At 35.7% G+C, this 22,243-nt stretch overlaps 1 protein-coding gene across 1 annotated transcript in view; it reads left to right on the forward strand.

The window, feature by feature from the left end:
* MGAT4C (MGAT4 family member C) overlaps positions 1-3,508 on the forward strand; it is a 340,168-nt gene extending 336,660 nt beyond the window's left edge. The window contains exon 7 of the mRNA XM_051770060.1: positions 48-3,508. The gene's annotated coding sequence lies outside the window, so the exon portion shown is untranslated. The remainder of the gene's footprint in view (positions 1-47) is intronic.
* The last annotated feature ends 18,735 nt before the right edge of the window (positions 3,509-22,243 follow it).

The following is a 22,243-nucleotide window of genomic DNA, read 5'->3' on the forward strand; positions in this document are numbered from 1 at the left end:
CCCATTTCTTTTAATAAGTTGTCATTCTTCTATTTTTCCTTTCATAGAATCACAGAACAGTTTGGGTTTGAAAGGACCTTAAAGATCACCTATTTCCAACCACCCTGCCATGGGCAGGGACATCTTCCACTAGACCAGATTGCTCAGAACCCCATCCAACTTGGCCTTGAACACTGCCAGGGATGGGGCATTCACAGCTTCTCTGGGCAACCTGTTCCAGTGCTTCACCATCCTCACGGTAAAGAATTTCTTCTTTAATCTAAACCTGCTCTCCTTTCAGTTTGAAGCCTGTCACTACATGTCCTTGTTAAAAGTCCTTCTTGAACTTTATTGTAAGTACCCTTTAGGTACTGGAAGGCTGCTATAAGGTCTCCCAGGAGCCTTCTCTTCTCCATCCAAACAATCCAAACTCTCTTAGCCTTTCCTCCAGCTGCAGCCCTCTGATCATCTTTGTGGCCCTCCTCTGGACTCATTTGATAATTAACTTGTACTTCATTCACTTTCCTTGATCCTTAACTATTAGTGTCGAAGCAAACATAATTAGGTTAACCAGAAACATTATCTTTACTTTTACTCAGAAGTGTAGTATGTCTGAAGCAATCTTCTAAATTAGAAGACAATTAGAAGACACCAAGATTTCAAATGTTCTTGTAGTCAAAACCATACACAATGTGAACGACTAGTAAAAATCAAACATTCTCAACATAAGCCTTAGGAATTTAAATGGTATTTTTTAATTACGAGCCTAACAAAACTGCTTTCCTTTTCAAAATTAGTAGTAATGAGACTTGCCTTGGTATAAAGGCTTAGCAGTGAGAACTCTCATCTAGTTGTTACCAGTCTTAGAAGGTCAAACCCACAAATGCCCTCAGAGAAAGCTTTCCTTGGCTGTGGATAGTGATATGAGCTAGGAATGAGAGGTATGCACCACTCTTATTGCTGAAATCGAGTTGATTTGGAAAAATAATTAACAATACATTTATTCCAGAAGAGATTAGAATATAGTTCTGCAAGATAATGTTTAGTATTTTGAACACGTACCATAGTGCATCCAGCTTCTCCTTCACTGAATGCATATTTTATCCAACTCAATCACATTAAAAAGGCTACCAGATTCAAAAAAAAAAGAAAAAAAAAAGAAAAGGAGCCATGAAATCAATGATAACTGGTTTTCAGACAGATTTCAAATATATATGTTTGAAAATATGTTTTTTTCTTTGTATGCCAGGAAAAGTGATTGCTTTCTGAAAGGAAAATATTTAATCAGACGTTTATATCTTTACTAATACTTCTCAAAGTTTGAATTTTCTTCTTTTCACTGATTATCAGTGTTATAAAGTTCAGTTCATTGGTCTATACAGTTGGTTCTCTTAGTGTGTATTTCCTGACTTCATTTGTGGGCATCAATATTTTCATAGCAAAATGTGAATACTGAAAATATTTCACTGTGATCTGCACAGTGATGGATCTCTTCTTAACATACATACATGCATTGTTCCTACTAGAGTCTGGGATTCCTCATTATATAATGTCCTTGGGCCTTTTTTTTTTTCTTGACTAAAAGCCAGTTTGTCTTCTACCTTTCTGCACATAGGCATGTCCACACATCCTTCTGACATAAGAATTCTTGTGAAGTAAAATACTACTCACTGTGAATTAAAAGAAGAAATGAACCCTTAGTTTACTGCAGAATAAACAAACCAGGAGAAAACAATTTTCAGGCAAACCAGGTTTAGAATATTTAAGATGTGTACTATGATAAATGTGATTCACTAAGGTGCTCTATGAATGTGTTATTTTTAGATCAATCTTCTAACATGATGCTCTGTTTTACTCTCTGCTCAGTATTCTCTTGTGTTAGACCCTAATGTTTTTGCTTTTATAAAGGGATGTTGGGAACTTGTTTGTTATTGAATTTTTAAAAGCTAAATAAACAATAAACATGACACCTTATAAAAGATTTCATTTTGGAAACTTATTAAGGGAAAAAGCCCCATGTTTAATTGTCTTAAAAACCGCAGATGACACCAGCTTTCATTGTGAAGCATTTCAGAGAATCTAATGGAAATGGTAGTTCTTACTACTCTCAAGTTAAATTTGCAGTTTTGTTAGGTAGTATTTAAATAAATATTAAATTATAAGTACTAGTGCAGATCATGTGTCATGAGCTCTAGCAGTGTCATATCCTCATATGGTAAAGTATATTATTTTGTAAAAGCAAGTGAAAATGCAGATATAATTAAAATAAATTAGATGATCTTGATTTCGTATGCGGTATACAAAACCAAATTGATTGGATTACCTCCACTGCTCCATCAGTTTTTAAGATAAAGTAAGTAAGGGGCTTAATCTTTGTTCTTTACTCATTAGTCCTTGGAGATGAAAATTATAAAATTCCTACTGCCTGTATTGGAAGCTGGATCATAGAAGACTGAAAGTGTGATTTTGCAAAATAATTATATATATATATACATTAAAATATTTGTCTTATCTTTTTCGTTTTAGTTTTAGCCATTCTGGAAGACTGAAATGAAAATAGTCTTCAGAAAAATGTATTTTGGTATCTTCAGATGGCATCTTCCAAGATCTTGTCTTGTTTACCAGTTTTGTCACAGCAAATACATTCTGTGTCACCTAAGTCTTCATACCCTTAAGCAGAACAGTCAGTCATGTAGACCAAGCCCATGTTACTGCTTTTGCTGTAAAAGAAAAGAAGAACATGTCCAGAGTCAGTGTACAACAGTTGTTGAAGATCTGATTCCTTCTAATCTATCTATTTCCTTGCTTGATCTAAAGCATTATTTATTTCATGTTAGTTTAACAATGAAATTAAGTACAGAGAAAGATTAATTGTAATAACATTTCCATGATAGTAGTTTGCTGTTAAACTCCAATTCAATGAAATTGAATTGGCATCTGGACAGATACTAGACTATTTTTCAGCCACATTTCTAGATGTTTTTCAACTGTTATGCTACTTACTAACAGTTCTCAAATAAAATTCCACTTTGTCCCAATAGCTGTAAAAAAGACTCTTAAAATCTCATGTAGATATTGAAAGTACTAAAACCTTTGCAAGTCCTTTGCTGGGCTTATATAATAGTTTCACATTTAACAAGTAAAGCTGAACATCAAAAGCTGATGCTCACTTCCTCTGTTCAGATTGTTAAATACCTGCCTTCCTTCTCTTTTGCTATTTACCCATTAATGTTGGTTTTACTTTTGCCAGTTCAGGAAAACCTGCCTGACAGCCATGGAAATTTTGGGCCGTGAATTCTCAGTCTCAAAGGTACTGTGTTTGTACTTTATGAAATGTTCCCATTTCTTAACAGACAGGTACTATTTTTTTGAAAACCAGCACAAGCGGTGTACGGTTTCTTGGACCCTCCCCTGATGTTATTAGAGTGGATTTTCTTCCTACATAACTGCATCAAGCAAAGATACTAAAATAGACATTACCAGGGAAAAAAAGCCTGCTATGCAAAAAACCCTACTTTTAATTTTTAAAACCAGGTTTAAAGGTTTCTCTGTGATCAGGTTTCATCTGTCCTGAGAAATTTAAGTAAATAATATGAAAATACCATATTTGCAAGGTAAGGTTAAGTAAATATTATGTGTGTGCATTTCTGCTTATGATTATACTTAAATTATTATTTAAAGGTGGTTGTTTGTCAGAGTATTATCATTGTATTAACCCTTTTACAACAAAAAGGCAACCATGATGGCCTCCAGAACTGCTCCTTTTTTGCTATCTCAAAAAAAAAAGAATAGATTCAGCATTCAAAAGCATTGCCTTGGGCATTCACACTGATGTGGAACACAAAGAACAATATAGGTCGTGGGTCCAGCTTGCTGTACTGCAATCTGGAATACTTATGTCTATCAGAGTTGGGGAGGAAATATCACAAGGAGCAGGTCCTATCCCTGCCAGAGTACCTGTAATATTTTTCAAAATAAATGTAAGATATGAAAAGACCTTTTGACTTAATGACCTTCTCTTTAACCACAGTATCTTTCAGTCTTTTAATTGTAGATACCATAGTTCCATTTATGTAACTTGGGCCAAATGTACATATAACCTAAAAGGAAAAAGCGTATTTAAAGGAATTCCTCAAATATACATTCACTGTGTTCTGACAACCTAGATTTAGAGTTGCTGCTCAAACTGAAGTCTAGAGCAACAATTTAAAGTGTTCTGGGTTTTTTCTTTAGTATACCTTGCACCACTAAGAGCAGAGATCTGAGATCTGAGCAGAGATCTTTGCTGCTACTGAAAGTCTCTTCCTTTGTGCTGATGCCACTTGGGATGTTTCAGCTCATTTGCAACCTTAGAATCTATTTCAATTTCATGTTACACTTTCACCAGCACACACAGACATTCCCTTGCTCTCTTTAATTTCAATACTGAATAAATGAACGTCATCTTGGCTGAATATTGCCAAACCACTTTCACTTCCATTCAGTAGACTGGGACTGTTACCGTCATTTATTTCTCAGAATTACTTCCTGCATTTGGCCATTGCTCACTACATTTAAATACCACATCTGCTGAGAAGACAATAAGCATGCCATAATGAGACATCCTTTTAAGAGTTTCTCATTTTTTTTTTTTCCGTGTAACTCTAAGGGTCCACTATCTGATTGTGTCAAAATTATATGCGTACCATTTTACCTCCATGAAAATCTCATAAAGCAAACTGGTTTTGTTAATCGCTCCTGCAAATGGTTCCTGGCAGCAGTCTGGCTTTGCATTTGCAAAATGAGCTGAATTTCTCTCTTCCACGGAGCTGAATAACAACTTTCAAGGAAGAAAAAAAAAAAGCCCCAAACAGGTATTCTCTCTAGTGGTTGTCTGCTACCTTTCAAAGATGCAATTTCTTCCCTAGGTTTCCTCCCTTCTCTTCCTCAAAATTGTGTATTAAAATCAACAAGTGGTCCTCCTCCTTTACAATACCTCAACTCTCTCTCATTTGCACACTCATATTTTGATTTTGGAAAGGGGTAATTTAGATTATGCAGAAACTCTTGCATTTGGGGCATAAATGACACCAGGCAGCCAACAAATTTTTTGAGAGGTCCATATTTTTTTTTTTTTTAAGCATTCAAAGTGCAATATAAAATATATTCACTGAAAGGGGAAAAATGTTTACTCAAGCATATTTGTGTTAACTGCTACTCACATAAAAACAAACAAAAAGTCAGGTAAGGCTATTAGGTGAGTAACTGTGGCATGTGCATACGTAAGTATGTTAATAAAACAGTTGGAAAACCCCACATCTACAGCTGGCTTCTGCACCAAAGACTTGAAACTCTCTGGCTAAATAGAGAAACCATTCTGTGATCAAAGGAGTGTGTCAGAAATAATTTGAACGTTAACTTTTGTACAGTTAATCACTCTTTCTTCTGATACTAAGCCAATTCCATAGAATATAATCTCTTGGGTAATATCTCTTGCCAAGCTGTTGCATATATTTTGTAAACAGATGTTACTTTTCATGAATATTGATTATAATTAATATATTTACCTTGAGCACAAACTATTGATAATTTTTTTTCTTCTCTTGTTCTATTTTCTCTTTTAAACTGAGGAAATATATTTTTTCTTTTCAATAGCTTTAGCATAAACATTATAGAAGAAGGGAATAGGAATCACATGTGTAACTGCTATGAAACTGGATCCAAACCGTTTTACTAATATCATATTTGAGAAAAGGTATCTAAGTCATAAAAGTATATTTAAGCACTTATGTGTTCTAAAAAAATACTGGAATATCTTTGTTTCAGAATTTGTGAGGGAAAAAAATGCACAACTAAGTCCATATTATTGAAAAAATTCCCTTTCCCAAACTTTCATTTCTACTGCCAGTAGCAAGGCATCACATTTGTTTAGTTCTGCTTCATGAAACCCAGTTTCCTAGTATCACAAATTTCCGTCATGTCCACAAAATCAAGTCAGACACCCTTTAGGTTTATATGCATTTATTTGAACAATTGTTTATCTTTGTAGGTTTATTAAAGACTGAACATCTATCTTACACTGTTCTAAAGAAAAAAATACTGCAAATTTCTGGTCAATGTGTCTCATTGTTATGATAATTTGTGGTTAGTATTTGTTTTTATTTATTTATTTTCATAGACATAGATTTTCTGAGGAGTGGAGGGGGAAGAAATTGGTTGCATTTCTGTATCATCTATTTCTGTCATCCCCTTCTTCATATCCAGATTTTGCTACTCACTTGCTCACTGCAGGCAAACACACAGTGAAAACACAAATAAACAGAAAGGCATTGTAAGCAATAGGTTTCTGGTAGAGAGGAGAGCACGAGAGAGAGTTAGAAGCTGTCTTAGCTATTTAAAGTTCAGTACAAGGAAAGCTAAAGAACATTTTCTTCTGCTGCCCTGCCTTTTGACTGTGACATTTCTTCCATTTCACGTGCCTCTGTGGATACATTATATGAAGCTCACCCCACTTAGTTGGAACTTTTCTATTAACTTTGCACTACTTTGCTATACCACTTCAGATATAAATCATTTGTCATGTAAGCCAGCTTGCTTCTGGTCAACCTACACCATGTGGTGTCAGTGTACCCTCTAGCTGTCTATGTGGTTTTAAATCTGGGATAAATTACTAACCCAGCAAACATTTTTGCAGATGTTTGGGAGCTGTCTGCTCCTGCTGAGGTTGCAAATTGGAGCCAAACTTGGCATGTTACATCATCTAGAGGAGTGGTTGGGCGTTATTGCACCATAGGCCTCTGACTTGCATCCAGTCAGCCAACAGCTGTAGCAGTTTAAACCCTATCACTGGTCAGCTTCGTTGGTATTCTCCTCCCCTCACTTTGCTTAAATTTACAGACCCACCAGGGGAGGTCGTGGAAGAGGTCAGCAAAGCCAGTGCTCAGTGTGGTATCTTCACACAAACTTACTTTCATCAGTATTTCAAATATTCTTAGAGGTTGAGGACCTGGAATGTCAGAGACATTACCCCACGCTGCTCTCTACTCCTGCCTAGTGTCAGGGAGCTGGTTGCGTGAAGCATTCAGCTGGTCCTTAAAACACCTCTTTTGGGTTTTCCTATATTTTCTTCCCTATACAAAACTATTTTTTTGCCATTATTTGTGGAGCTATCATGTTTTAAGGAAGTAAGTTTTTTTTATAGTAAAATAATAAAGATATTTAGGAAATAAAAGAAAAGAAATCTAAAAACTTTTTAACTCTAAAGTTTCTCAAATTAGTCATAAACAATAGGTCAAATCCAGTAAAAATTAGAGGACATTTCTCTTTTTTTCTTTTTAATTTAACTTTGTTTAGAGGTGGGGTTTTGGGGGTTTTTTAGTTGGATTTTTTCGGTTGGTTGGTTGAGTTTTTTTCCTCTCACATTTATTTGTTTGCAGAGGCAACTAAAATTAGAACAGCAAATCTTTCCTACTCCTACTTCCCAGTTTACATAGATTTAGAACTTTTTTAATATTTACCCACATGGAAACATCCACCATCTGGTGAGCATACTTTGGTCAGACGTTCTGCTCCCAGTAGTCAAGACATCTTGGAAAAACTCCTAGTCCTTAAAAAAAAAAAACATAAAACAAACCTTGTCTGTGCCAGGATAGTTTGTGGGCCAGATGCTTATCTGAATTACCCTTGTGTAAATAACTACTTCTAATACTAATGAAAAAGCAAAAGTTCTACCTAGGGTTTCATGGGTTTTTCCTTTTTTATTTTCTCTTCTTCAATTTAACATGGTAATTAAATAGACTGAGACTATAAAAATAGCCTCAAAAGTAAGGGTAAAAGGATCTTTAGTTTAACTTGGAATAAGAAACCAGAGGCTTAAAGTTACTTCTCTCTCACAAAAGCAAGTGCTAAAGCAGATTTCCCAAGAAACTGAACTTTTGAATCTCAGGGCTGGAATGTAGAGCCTCCTTCCTATTTTCTCATCTCAATATGAGCTATAGAAAAACATCTTTCTTCCAAAACAGCCTTTACACCAAAGGATAAAATTCATAATTTCATAAATGGGGTGTACATGTACTAGAATGCTGATGGGAGCTTCTCCTTCTTGTCCCATTGTTCTAAAACCCTACATTCAGTAGCTTAACTACCTTCACTGCACTTGCATTAATAGACTCAGTTTTCAGGTTTCAGTCTTTAATGACATAAAATTTCACAATTAGGAAGTATTTCTGCTCTTTCTATTTGCTTCAGTTCACTGCAGTTTTCAGACAAAAATGTGAGAGATACAAAGAAACAATCAGGAAAAGTGTTTGTAGCCTTCAGGAGAATTGTTCATTTTTTTTATTCCTTTTGTTGGAAAACAGATATTTTCTCCCATATGGCACCTCGAACAGAGTTTTTGGCACTTAGGGTGCTATTTGCAACATATTCGTAAGTGCTAATGCACCTTTTTGTTTCTCCTCAGCTGCTTTTATTTTTTAGTTCTCTCTAATGTCTAAACAATCACTATTTGTTATGAACCTGAGGTAATTTTTTTGGTTTGTTTTTTTTTTCCCCTTTTTCAGTTGTACTGGAATTCAGATGAGGACATTCTAACAGCTTTGCTTTGAAGGATTTTTAGTTAATTTATTTATTTATTTATTTTTAATCAGAATGGGAACTATTTGTAAAAAACAGTTCACCTAATAAATTTAACTTCTTTTTCCTCTCTTTTACTACCACAAAAGAAAGGATACAGAAAGAAGTGGGGCTAAATTGCTAGGAACACTGTTACAGAAGGGTATTTTTCTTTTGGAATGCCCTCCCATGCTGTGGATGCCACCTAATAAGGAAAAGCAGGGAAATTACTTTAGCTCACACTATTCCTTGAGCCTGAGGGTAGCAATTCTATAGCTGCTGAAAAGATACTAGGTGTAAGAAGGGGACAGTCAGTAACAAAGCAAAAAATGACTCAGATGTTTCTAGTGCTCGCAAAATATTCTATAATTTGAAATATTCCAAACAATGCAAAGACCACTGAAATCCAAAGGACTGTATGCCTTCATTTCAACAGGTCTTTGATCACATTCTAATTTAGAAATTAACTCTAATCATCAAACTAGTCTTAGTGATGGCACTTTGAAACAATTGCCATGAAAACAAAACACTGCTGATATTGATGTTTTTTAAGAAATTGAATTCAGAGTTACACAAAATTTAATTAAAATAGTTACCACTATTTCCTCTAAACTGAAAATAGTGTTTTAGTGGTGCTGCCCTACTTCTGTCCTGTCTTTCCCCCCCTCTGTAAACTGTGCTGCTACCCAGTGAATTGGATAGTGAATGAAAAAAAAAGAATATAATATGCTTTATAATCAAGTAAGAAATAAAAACTTTGGTGTTAGTTCAGTCACCATTTTGATATATTTGCACTTTTACTGGTACAGCTCAGGGATTGGAGCCAACATGATTCTGTTAGATGGAAAGAAGACCCTGTGTTGTTAATGATTAAGCAGTTGTCTGTAGCCCCAGAGATATTTCTAATCCCTTTGCTTTAGTGTCTGTATTAGCACATCTAATAATCTTCTTATTGTTTCAGATCTAAAGACCTAAAAATGATAAATCAAGAAAGAGAAAGAAAAAAGCGTTAATCCGAGCAGATGATATAAAGCAGAGAAATACTAAGTTACCAAGAACAAAAAATAAAACTATTTCAGAGCCACAAGCTGGGCCCAGATCTCCATGTGTTCTCATTGCTCAGCTGCAAATATATTGTTCTGATTTTTCTTCTTCTTTGGCCTCCTACAATTCTACATAAAATGTAATCTCATGGCCGTAAAAAAAGCCCCTCAAAAATAGTCATTGTCTATTAGCTTATCTAACTTTAAAAGCAATTCCTATAAATAAATTCTCTTTAATTTGTGTCCCACTACATTTTTGCTAAGTATGGATATAGACAAAGATTTTCAACACTGCAAAATCATATTGATTTAACTTCAGCTTAAAATCCACAAATTAGGACTTCTTTGAATACCACATATGTGTTTTAAGTCTCCATAACCAAAGAGGTGAATGTTGTTGCTAGCAGAGTGGTAAAGATAACTGAGTATAAACCAGGAGCTTTATGAATAAGAAAGAAATTATTAAAAAATTAAAATCAGAAAACCTAAAAATAATCTTCTGGTGGTATTAAAAAAGTTTACAAATTAGAGCTTATAACTCTATCAATTCTTTCCCAAAATTCATAGGCATATGCATATTTTTAATATATTGTAACAGCATAAATGTAAATAAATATGCATGCATCTCATTGATAATTGTCAAATGAGGTTGCAGGAAATAGGCACTGACACTACTGCAAGACCTTGGAGTTGTCCCAGTTTCTGTGTTTAGAAGTCTACCTCTAGCATATCCCACAGTTCCCACTACTGTGTGAAGGTTCCTGCTTCGCCCAAGACACTCGAGTGTGAGAGCAGAAGACAACTGTGGAGGCAGACTTCATTGCCAGTAAACAAGTTTCATAGTGAGAGCATGCAGATTCAGGGCACTCACTGTGGAAGGAATGCTGTGGGAATAAACAAAGAGGAGTTATGTTTTGGCATAGTTGTAAATCTAGGGATAGAAAACAGAAGACTAATTTAATTGCCTTGTATAATTTTCTAATGTAATTTCCACAATCACTTGATTTTTTTTTAAGATTGAAAAAGACTTTTGGAATTGCATGGTTTCATAAAATAATATTTTTTGTTTGCAAGATGAAAAGGAGCTTTCAGTTTTAGAAATAATAATATCAGAAAAATTCTGTTATAGCATGGGAGAGGGATTCTAAGGGTGGAAAGCATAGAACTATGTCAATCCTTTCCATTTCATACAGGTCTGGGCACATAAATTATGACTTTTAGTAAAGCAATTTAAAAAAAAAAATGACGAGGGTGAGAAAAAAAGCTTCTCGTGCAGCCAGGCCTTTTAGAAGGCAAGTAGAGACTGAGAGATGTCAGAGAGTCATAGCATAGACCAGTATCAGATGGATTCAGGAGGGCAGGATAAAATAGAGAAAATAGAGATGAAGAATAAAATTTGCACTCATGAATAATGTCACTTAAAGAAGCCAACAATTCAGACAAAATTATATTTGCCATTCACTGTTGTGTTTTGGTTTATTTTGGTTTAGTGCTGGATTAGAAAACAGTGAATTCTAACAGCGCTTATGAAGTTAGATTTGGAGACACCAAATCTCTACTAGTCTTAAGCGAAGGCTTTCAGTGTGAAGGCTGGGTTCTGAGTTATGTGCATCTTCAAGGGCCTGAAGCTGAGTTTGGTTCAGAAGATATTTTGAAATGAAGCTGGTCTATGTGGGTGTTATCTGTCTACTGAATTTATTTGATTAAAAGGTCTTTTTTCTTTTTTTAATTAAGGTTTTTTTATATAGCTGTTTCAGATTTGTGTAAAACTATCAGAGATTTTGTACTCACAAGAGCTAACATTTGTAATTCTTCTTGGTTTAAATTAAAAATTAAGAAAACTAAAGAGAACCTAGTGAAAAAAAATAATAAGTAACTTTTCATCACTTTCAAAAGAATTTCACTTGATTCTGGTTATATAAATTATCATAATAGATGGGAAAACTTTGTAAGTGTTGTAATTGTTTGTAGTCTTCAGAAGTATTGATGTTCAGTACCATTTTAGGTATTTGTTATTCGAGACATCTGAAATCCAGGCTTAATCAATAGGCTATGGGATCTTAGGTAATAAACAGCCTTCAGAAGTGACAGCTAGTGGCCAAATATTACTCAATATAAAAAATAGCAATAAAACTCAGTGTTGAAGCAACCCAAGACTGAGGTATCTGGTTTTAGGATGACCAGTGTAGAAGCATCTGTAGCCAGGAGACATTCTGTCTCCAGAGAACCATTCACTGCATGCTAAGTTAAGTGCCAAAGAGAGATGGGAACCTCCCAGGGTACTTCTCTTGCAAGAGGCTGTAATGGGAGCTGGATGACCAGCTTAGATAAGACTTTCAGCATTGAGTGGACTAATCAGGTGATATGTATTCTGTGGTTTTGTCTGTTAGTTCAAATTCCTCCCACACCTCCACCCCAAAGAGTACTCAAAATGATATTTGAAACTGAAGATGTTTGTGTCTACACTTGAAAAAAAAAAAAAAAAAGCAATACTATAACATTTTGTGACTGGCCCTAACTATTTCAAAGTGTGTATAGTCAAGGAACAGTAATGTCAGAATCATAGAATCATTTAGGTTGAAAAAGACCCTTGAGATCATCAAGTCCAACCATTAAACCAGCACTGCCAAGTCCACCACTAAACCATGTCCCTAAGTGTTACATCTACATATCTTTTAAATACTTGGAGACTTAACTACTTCCATGGGCAACTTGCTCTAGCTTGATAATCCTCTTGATGAAGAATTTTTTCCTATGTTATTAAAGTCACTTTTGTTCATGACTTCCTTCCATATTCTAAGAATTGCCTAAAATTGTAAAGAAGCTTGTCCCAGAAAAAAAAATAAAAGAAAAAGAAAAAAAAAAAAAAAAAAAGAAAAAAAGTTGTAATGTTCTCACAAATCAAACACAAACTTTTAAAACATCTTTTAGCATTATTGAGTTAATCATATTCACCAGTGATGCAACCTGTGGGTCAGAGGTTTATGTACTTATTGTGAATATCAAGTTCTTGAGTACATAAAAGCTTGATTACAAGATGGTTAAAGCATTCTACCATGGAAAACTGTGGTGTCTAATTCCAGCAATAAGAGATTGTCACTAACAGAATGCGACCCTTTCACAGTTCACATACATGTGCCTTGTCTAAACCCTCATTAGGCTTGCAGAGTGCTCTTTAGAGAGTGTGCTGGAGTCTGCAGTGGCTAATAGGGGAGGAAAATACTCACAATATTGAGCAAATTGTCAGCTATTCAGTTTCATTTCCCGCCCACCTCCCCCCTGCCTTGTTTGTTATTTAGAAAAAGGGCACCACCTAATGGCCATAAGTTTTTTCGTGAAATTATCTGAAAAATATCTTTTACTTCTGCTCAGTGGCATTAATTCCTTCTCTATTGATTAAAGCAACCTAATTTCATACCCTTCCCATTGTTTCATAACATTCTGGGCATGTGGATTTGAATAAATATTCTTTTTGCTTTAATATATGTATCAATAAAGATCAAAGAATTGAGACAAATTTGCAGGAGGCCAACTGTTATTACTTTAGTGTGTAGTTTTACTGGTGCAGGTAAACATTCACATATAAATGAACAGCTTGATTTCTCCAGTATGAGGCAGCAACAGTCTCCAGAACAATATGCTTTCCTACACAGAAATGGGAAAGGACTTCTTACCTCTCTCTCTCATTTAAGGACATAGGAAATAATGAAGTCTTCCTATTCATGATTTTCAGATCAGGTGTCTGACCCCATCAGGCACATTTCCTGCAGCCTTCATTTCCTGCCAGCATCTGAAGCAGAGAAGAGAGAAGAAAAAGGCAGAGCTTCATTTAGGAGTACTAAGGTTCCACAGAGAGACTATGAAGTCCTGTGGCTGTCAAGAGGGGGGTGATCTTGATTGGGTCAAGAAAAACTCTAAAGTGACTCTTCTCTTTTCTCACCCAGCACACTCACACTACCCATGAGACACCACTGATCTTTTCCAGTCTCACATCTAAAATTCTCATTTACCTTCCTTCATCCTGCCCACCCAGTAAAATCAAGTATCCACGTGCTCTTCAGCCATTACCTTCATACCCAAGGACCCAGTCTCTCTTCCTTGCCACTGGACTACTGACACCATTCTCCTGGGCTCACCCAAGCCTTCCACTGCCACAGTTGATTCTTCCTACCTCATGCCTTTCATTCCTCCAGACTACTGATTTTTTTCACAAAATTGAATTTGCCTGTGCAGAAGGTCACCTCTGATTCGGGTCTGAAACACTTCTTACAGTAAATATGGAAAACACATAAGGAAAAAAAAATCAAGCAATATTTTAAATGACATCTATAAGTTATTTTAAGAGAAAAAAATTACTGGATACTCGGGGTAATGGTGGAGAAAAGCATAATAAACAAATAGCTACAAATTAACACTTGACAAATTCTGATTTGCACTGTTTATTTCTAATTTTCAGTGGTTAGGGTGATTCGTCTCTGGAAAAAATGATTGGAGGTTGGAGTGAAACTCTTTGTCTTTTTGAAGTCTTCAAATGGGAACTTGAAAATTAGCTTTAACCTTTATTAAATTCTCTTGTTTCCCTTGTAGAGGAAAGCAGAATCAATGATTTAACGTTTCATTCTTCACATACTAATTATCATTCTCTGAATTCTACACATTGATAAAAAATGCCTGAGCACCAGTTAAGTCATCTGAACTTTACCTACTACAACTCTAAAAAGCAAAGAATATATTGAGAGATATTATGTGAACAGGAAAATAATAGCAACTTTTGTACTACTGCCGCTGAAATATATAATGTAGGACCTGTTTTTATAAGCATGGTGTTCGCTTCAAGCTGTCATACTTGCAGGCAGATAGGACGAAGATAAAAGAACCTATGGAATTGGCTTCAGAAGATCAGAAGGACTATGGCTATTTGGACCAGGTAGCAGATAGTTAAAATCTGTGACATTAACTAGTAAAGTAAATTTCTGTAACCTTTACTCAAGTCATAGAAGGAACTAGAAGATCCAGGGGCAGTGGTGGTGTTCGTAGGGTTTTATTTTCAATAAAACTGGTAGATTGTTGGGTATGTTTACTAATTTTGTGACATTAAGCAGGGGAAAACTAAATCTTTGCCTAAAAATAAGACAGATAAAATTACCTTTCTGGCAGTGAAAAAGGAGACTGCAGCCAAAGAACAGAATGGAAGGTTTCATATACACTGTCAAAAAAATTTTATTGTGTTGAAGGCTGTGTATGAAACTGCTTTTGGTGTCGTATGTAGTATAGAACTTTTGGAGAGCATCAGTCATATCCAACAGTAACATGCTGTACTGGACCTGAATGAGATAGCTGCTTCATAGCATCTCAGTCAGTGCTGTAGTTTATATTTGTGATCAAAACCATACTGACAACACATTGATGTAGCTATTGCTGAACAGTGTCTGCACAGCATCAAGGCCACATCTGTTTCTTATTCTACACCACCACTGATTAGGTTGGGGGTCCACAACAGTTTGAGAGGGAACAGACAGACAACCCAAACCAAACAAAGGGGAATTAGTTGGGCATTGGTCTACTTGAGGAAAATGGTGAGTGATTGCCTTTGCATCACTCGTTTTCTTTTCCTCTACTTCTGCTTTACCCTTCACCTACTATTTTTTTAATTAATATTTTGACACCCAGAATTTCTTGGGTTTAATCGTCATTTCTTTTTCCCCCATACCACTGTGGCAGAGAATGAGTGAGGGCTGTGTGGTGCTTATGCTACCAGCAGTAAACTACAATGCATGGAGAGAACTCAAAAAACCAGGCAATAATTTTAAAAGTATTGTGGACCCCAAGAATCTCTTTGAGAAAGAAAGCATTCCTCTGAACAATCAATTGCTCAGTGGTGCAACTGAACTTCAAGGTAATGGAACAATATGATATAGCCATGTCACGTTTGTTTTAATAAAGAAAGAGAAGGACTTGCTAAAGCATAGAATATTTGTCAAAAAAACTTTCACTTAAACAATGATGCTGATTTTCAATCTCTAGAGGTTAACATGATTATAGATATAAAACAAAAATTAAATGCTCCCTGCTTAAAAATATCAAAAACCAACTCATGTTACAAGACATGATTTAACTTGTGAAACTCATTGTAAAGTGATTGAAAAAGAATGAACAGTTGCTTATAAAACTAGCAATACCAGTTATAAAAAAAGCCATTCAATACTATTATAAGTATGATAGATGGGTTTCTTGTGTTCGTGAATATCTGTAGCACTAAAATGATACAGTCTCCTGAGTCATTTTAGCTGCATGTTCCACTGGATCGAGGTTTCCCCTTTTGTCTTCAGCACTATGGCCTAAATATGAACTGTTCCCAGTAAATTGGAATACTTGTCCCACATGCTTAGTTGCACTATGGAAATGATACCTGCTTTGTACAATACAATTAAATTATTCTAACCATGTGCTTCAAAATTTAATTGAAATTGCAATAAATAAATAAAAAAGGGCACTTTTCATCTATATGAGACAATGATTTTGCAGAAACAAAGTCTTAATTTTTTTAAAGTTATATCTGACTCCATCCAGATTTCTGTAGGTAGGAGGAGAGTCATGGACATTGAACCAAATTTAACAGCTAGCCCCTACATGCAAAAGGCAGCACCCAAGCCCATAAGCAGGTGTCCACACATGCTGGGTACAGCTACAAATTGTGTCACCCTGAACACAGCCTCACTGGGAAATAGCAAGCGAGAAAAACAAATCCTATCCCACCATGTATGTGTAGCAACCATTATGAACATATGCCATGGGCAACATTTTCCTTACACCACTGTCGAGAAATCTTCCTTCCTGGCACATCGGAAGGACTCAGTAGCTCTGCACCATCAAACATCCTCTGCTGCCAGCTGCATTCCTTCTGGCTTTCTAGAGACCATAACGTATCCTTCTATCAAGTACATGAGAAGCAGTTGCTACAAAGCCAATGCCGTAGTTAAATCCACGTTGCACTATTAGGCCTCATTTCTAGAACAAGCAGCAATCACAAGTATTGATCTAGAACAAACAGCAATGACAAGTATTGAGGCCATGTTGCTGAGAACACAGCTGCAATGGGTAGGACATGTCTCAAGGATGAAGGACCACTGCCTCCCTAAGATGTTACTTTATGGTGAACTTGTCACCAGTTGCCGCAAGAGAGGAACCCCAAAGAGAAGATACAAGGACTCTCTGAAACAACATCTCAGCCTTGGCCATATTGATCAACATAACTGGTCTACTCTGGCCTCCAATCGGGAGGTCTGGAGACACACCATCTATAACGCTGCTGATGCTTTTGAGAACGCACACAGGATCACTCTTGAGGAGAAAAGGCAATGCAGAAATTCTGCCTTGCCTAATATACCTCCTAAAGAATCTTTCTGCTGTACCTTTTGCAACCGGACGTGTCTATCTCGTATTTGCCTTTTTAACCACCAACGTGCTTGTAACAAACACGGGTAGTGCCCTTCCCAAATCTTCGTTGGCGACGCCCAGCCATGATTAGGCCTCGTTAAAAGGTTACACCAAAACATTTTCCCATAAAAAACTGCCAGTTTTCTGACCTTGGCACACTCCTGTGGACTGGTTGATCTTGCCAAAACTTCAGCAGAAATTGGCAGATAGGCTGACCCTTGGCTGTGACCATGTCACCTAGCTCAGCAAGACACTTTAATTCCACTGGAAAACTTTTGCTGATTTGCTGTTGTCCAAAACTGAATAAACTGCCTGGCTGTAAGTCTGCTTAAGTCTTTCTGCAGCAAATTACCCAACATCTAATGGTATCGTATCTTAATTTCCTGAATAATTGTCTGGTAGATATTTGGGATGTCTAAGTATTTATCTTGCAAGCCTAGCAGCTGCCAAAAAAAAATAGGGGGGGCACTGAAGATCCTGTTAAACAGTTCCAGAGCAGAATATTTCTTTCTGAAGTTCTGCAGCAAAACAAGTATCAACATAATTGTGTGGTGCTTTTTTTCCCCTTATAGTTTTCTAGAAAGATTTTTTTAATATACATGTTTTATTTCCAATCATATTGTACTCACAATATTAAGCAACATTTGTTGATGACAACACAGAAAGAACATGGCGATCACAGAGAGAATACAGATACTATATCAGCATATATTGCAAACTCTGTTAACGTGTGAATTTTCAATGCAGTATAAAATGAAGTTTAGCTTCTAAAATGCATAGGCAATATGGTTAGAATCTTTTCTCTAAGGTTTTAATCAAAATTTTTTTGGGGAAAAACTCCTAACAGCACAAAGAAGGTTACCTTGCTCCCAATTTTTTGAAAGAGAAAGACATCCAATTCTACCAATACCTAGAATATACAGGAATAGCCTATATGATAACTCTTGCTTGATATTTAGCAAAGTATTTGGAAGTATTTTATATCACTAAGTGGAAAATTCTTTCCTGTCTTACAGAGCAGATATATTAAGAAATACTGAAATGTATATTTAGATTTAAGAACATCCTTAAGTCCCTTTAAAGTGATTCTCTTAAAACTAAACAAATGAAGCAAATAAGCTGAATAGAACAGTGTGAAAAGTACATGGTTCTAAGTGATCGGGTGCACTAAAGCCCCACGAGCCCACTGAAGTCAGCCAATACTAGGAAACAAACGCTTCCCAATTTTCAAGACGGGTTCACGGCTCAAAAGCTTTGTCTTTCTCTTTACTTCCACCAGATGGTGGTATATTGCAATGAAAAGACTCCTGAAGACCATTCTCTTCTCAATGCCTAAAAAGCAAGGGAAATTCTTCATTAGCAAAGTGACTTTTCTTCCAGTATTTTCTTTATTTTTGATGATTGATTTTTAGAGAAAAATCACAGTTATTATATTTTTAATCAAATATTTTAATATCTTTCTATTCCACTTCAGCAATCATTCCTGACAAAATGGTTTTCATCTGTTTCTTCTTAAAAGAGTTTACTAGTTATATTTTGCTCTCTGTCTCACATACAATACTGTGCACCTTGTGGTGGATTAGTTGCAAGGTCTGAGCATTCCCAAGTAAATACTTAAACCTTAAGCACATATCATTATATAACTCCTGAATGTTCTGAATGCCTTGACATCAGATCAAGGAAGACTTAACTTTGTCTTAAAATGTGCCTTGGCTTCAATACAAGAAGATTCCCACTGATTCTGAAACAATTGCCTCAGCGAACAGACGAGCATGTGAATAAAGTCACATCAAAAGCCCTAACACGTCCTAGAACTGAGTAACTCGGTAGAAACAGTGGATCTTGAAGCCCCTACAAGGAATGAGTTTTTCTTGCAAGTGCCATGGGTATTGGTGGCAGGGAGTGATGTGACCTGTGATGTTCGAGGTAGTTAATACTCTTACACTTCATTTCCAAGTATTGTAGTATATTGTATTAGAATCCATATACATAGACATTTAAGCACTTAAAAGTAAAAAAAAAAAAAATTGCCAAAGGTCTCCCCATTAAAAACTTTCTCTTTGCATCTGAGAATAGAGGTCTTTTATTGAGACACTGTTATTTCAGCCTCTGAACTGAATGGAAGTTCCATGTTACTGGTTTTAACAAAGGAAAAACTTAAAAGGGAAAATATAATGCTTTGTCTACTCTTTATTCACTGTGTCTCTCCAGACAATGCCTTGATATCCATTCATAAGTAAAAGGGTTCAGCTTGCTAATCTTTAAGTTCCAGAGGCTGATTTTGGGGTCCCTGGAAACATGATGCTTAACACAAGTCCTGATACTCCACCCTAAACTATGTGGATCTGAAAAGCAAACTTCAAGCAGGACTGTTTTCTAATTATCCTGTGTTCATGTGCAAGTCAATGTATCAGAAGCTAAACATAATTAAAACAGATATTCTACCCTTTGGTACCAAATATGAAGCAGCTCAAACTCCTAACTCTACCAAATTATTCTCTGCCATGTTGATTGTTACCTCCTCATCTATGTGGTCACCAGTAAGACAGATCCTCATAAGACCACTGATCATGAACAGCAACTCATCGTTTGGTCTACTTACTCTGGATTACAAATTGGCTGCTATGACACAGTACAGCTGAACTGGTAGCATTCTCTACAAAAGCTTCTTCTATTGCTGCTCATCTCCCCAAGTCCAGAGTAGGAACTGATCTACCCCATCCAAAAAAGAAAATGAAGGGAAAACACACTTTTTTTTTCTGTTAAAATCAAGTATTCGCTATGGCTTGGGAAACTGATGAGCAAAAGAGTCATGGAAACTTTTGTTATTAACTCATAACTTTGTTTGCTCCTGAAAATGGACCTGAAATATTTTTAAGGCAGGGAATTTGATCTAAAACCTATGAATAATTTTCCAGTCACAGTTTAGAGTTTATGTGCTGCCATGGTTTGTAACTTGTCTGTTTGAAACAGTTTGACTAAATAGCAGCATGCAGAAAGCACCGTTTTCTAAAAAGCAGTCTTGACTGACCTGATAAAAATCAGGCATGCAGAGCTATTAGCAACTTCAGAAAAATTCCTTACTTTGCAAAAGGTAAAGCAGTGTCCTGCAACAATCAGATCTAAGACAGTGACGCTTACTAAGTTGCTGTAGAAGAAGAGAAAGGGCCCTACCGTTATAGTCTGTCTCTCTTGCTTTCTTTCCTCCTTGTCTTCTTTTGTCCAGACTATTCATCAACTCACCACTCTCTCCTTTTTTTGTTAAAGATTTAAAGAGAGAGTGCATATCTAATAAAGAGTATATTACAAAAATTTTTATTAGAGATGTAACTTTTGTAGCTCCAGTCCCTGGTTCTGAAATTAAATAAAATCTTGAATTTTCAACTGGTATTGTGCAAAATCTGATCAAAACATCAGCAGTAATCACAAACACTGTTGGAAGGAAAATTGTGATTGCCAGCCTAAAACTTCAATAGCACTTTTTTTTCCTAGTAACAGAATTACAAATGTTAGGTTACAAAAGTTTAGGTTCATGACTCAACCAGGAAAAAAGGAAAACCTTTATAATCACTTTAAAATGGAAAACAATCTCATGGCACCGATAATAAAGACGACTTAAAGAAGAGTGAGTAGCTTCTTTGTACAGACAGATTTCTCAAAGTATATAAACTTCAGCACATTCACAAATACCCATTGAATAAAGATTCAAATATATGCAACATTCTGTCACACCCTGTAAGACATCTTTCCTTCTAGAGAAGGTTTTCAAGATTTCCTGTCATTTTTCAGTGACAAAAATTATCAAGCCAATGTATATAAATAAGCTTGTACCTAATCTCTCTGGGGAAACACATTTCCATAGAATATCTTTTGAAATAAATATTTAATCTTTCCTCATTTTTCCACACTCTGCAAATTTTTTTCAACATTTCTTTATGTAAATTGCCTATGAGGTTTTCTTTAGTTGCAACTATATAACATGCTCATAACCACATTTCTATTAGTTCTGAGAATCTAATTTTTAATTCAATAATTATAAGCCTTTATATTATTTTATTATTATTATTTAAATTTTATTAAAATTTTATTATTTTATCTAAAATAATTTAATCTGAAATCTCTTCCCTTTTCATTTCCAAAATATTTTATAAATCTTTGATAGTTCTCTCAAACACTCACTCAATAAATATCTCCATGACACCAGGACCAGTGAGGTGATTATTACTTCAAATATTACTTTCTTCTTTTTCAGTTTTTTTTCAGGGGTTATGTCTTTTCCTGGCTCATATTTTTCATTTGATGAGGATCATTGTGTAGGTAGAAACTTCTTTGACTCAGTATAGGCACATGGCATGTTTATAACATTTGGAGTGCCTAGTCCAAGGTGGATTGTTTGTTTACAGATAGATAATTCCTGATACAGCATTTTTCTCCTAAAGTTCCTCTCTCTTCATTAGGCATGGAGGAAGTCTGCATAACTAGCTTAGACCTAGATATCTGACTCTGATGAGATGAATTCCACATGAGAAGTCTCTAATACTTGCCAGACTAAAACTGTGAAGGATTGAACTCAGTGACCTGGATGATGTCTTCTACTCCTATGGTGGTTTGTGTTACTTAACATGAAATTTCATACACTTTTAATTCTCTAGCAACTATACTTTTACAATCCATGTACCAATCAGGATGCTATTAAGGAATTGCCATTTTTTGGAGTACTATTGATGTCCTGTAATTTAGAATGGACCAAGTTTCTAGATAACAGTTAAAAAAAAAATAAGTGCACTAGGATATCTGTGGTATCTTCTTCTATTGATTGCTCTTCTCAAAGAGCAAGATGAGATTCTGGTTTGTGTGTTTTCACCCTCTACTGTTGACTGGGTGCCACTTCAATAGGAAAACTGAAATACTGGTTCTCACAAATTTGTTTTCGGCAATCCCAGGAAGACAGGTAAGAGCCTGGTCTTTCTTATTCTTGGAAAAGGCCAGATGTAATCTTGTACTCAGTGTCAGAAAGGAAGCAACTTTAAAGGATGGCAATATATTTCTGAAGAAGTTTTCGTTATGTTATGGGGGGAGCAACACAGCAGCTTTCTCTCTGTACCTATTTTCTTCATTTAGCTTTAATAGCAACCATTTACTTTACTTTTTCTTTGAGTCACTTATGCTATTTTATCCAATAATCATTTCCA

The sequence above is a fragment of the Manacus candei genome, unplaced genomic scaffold, assembly GCF_025592945.1.
Source record: "Manacus candei isolate 608988 ecotype Guabito, Panama unplaced genomic scaffold, ASM2559294v1 h1tg000114l, whole genome shotgun sequence".
Taxonomy (NCBI): domain Eukaryota; kingdom Metazoa; phylum Chordata; class Aves; order Passeriformes; family Pipridae; genus Manacus; species Manacus candei.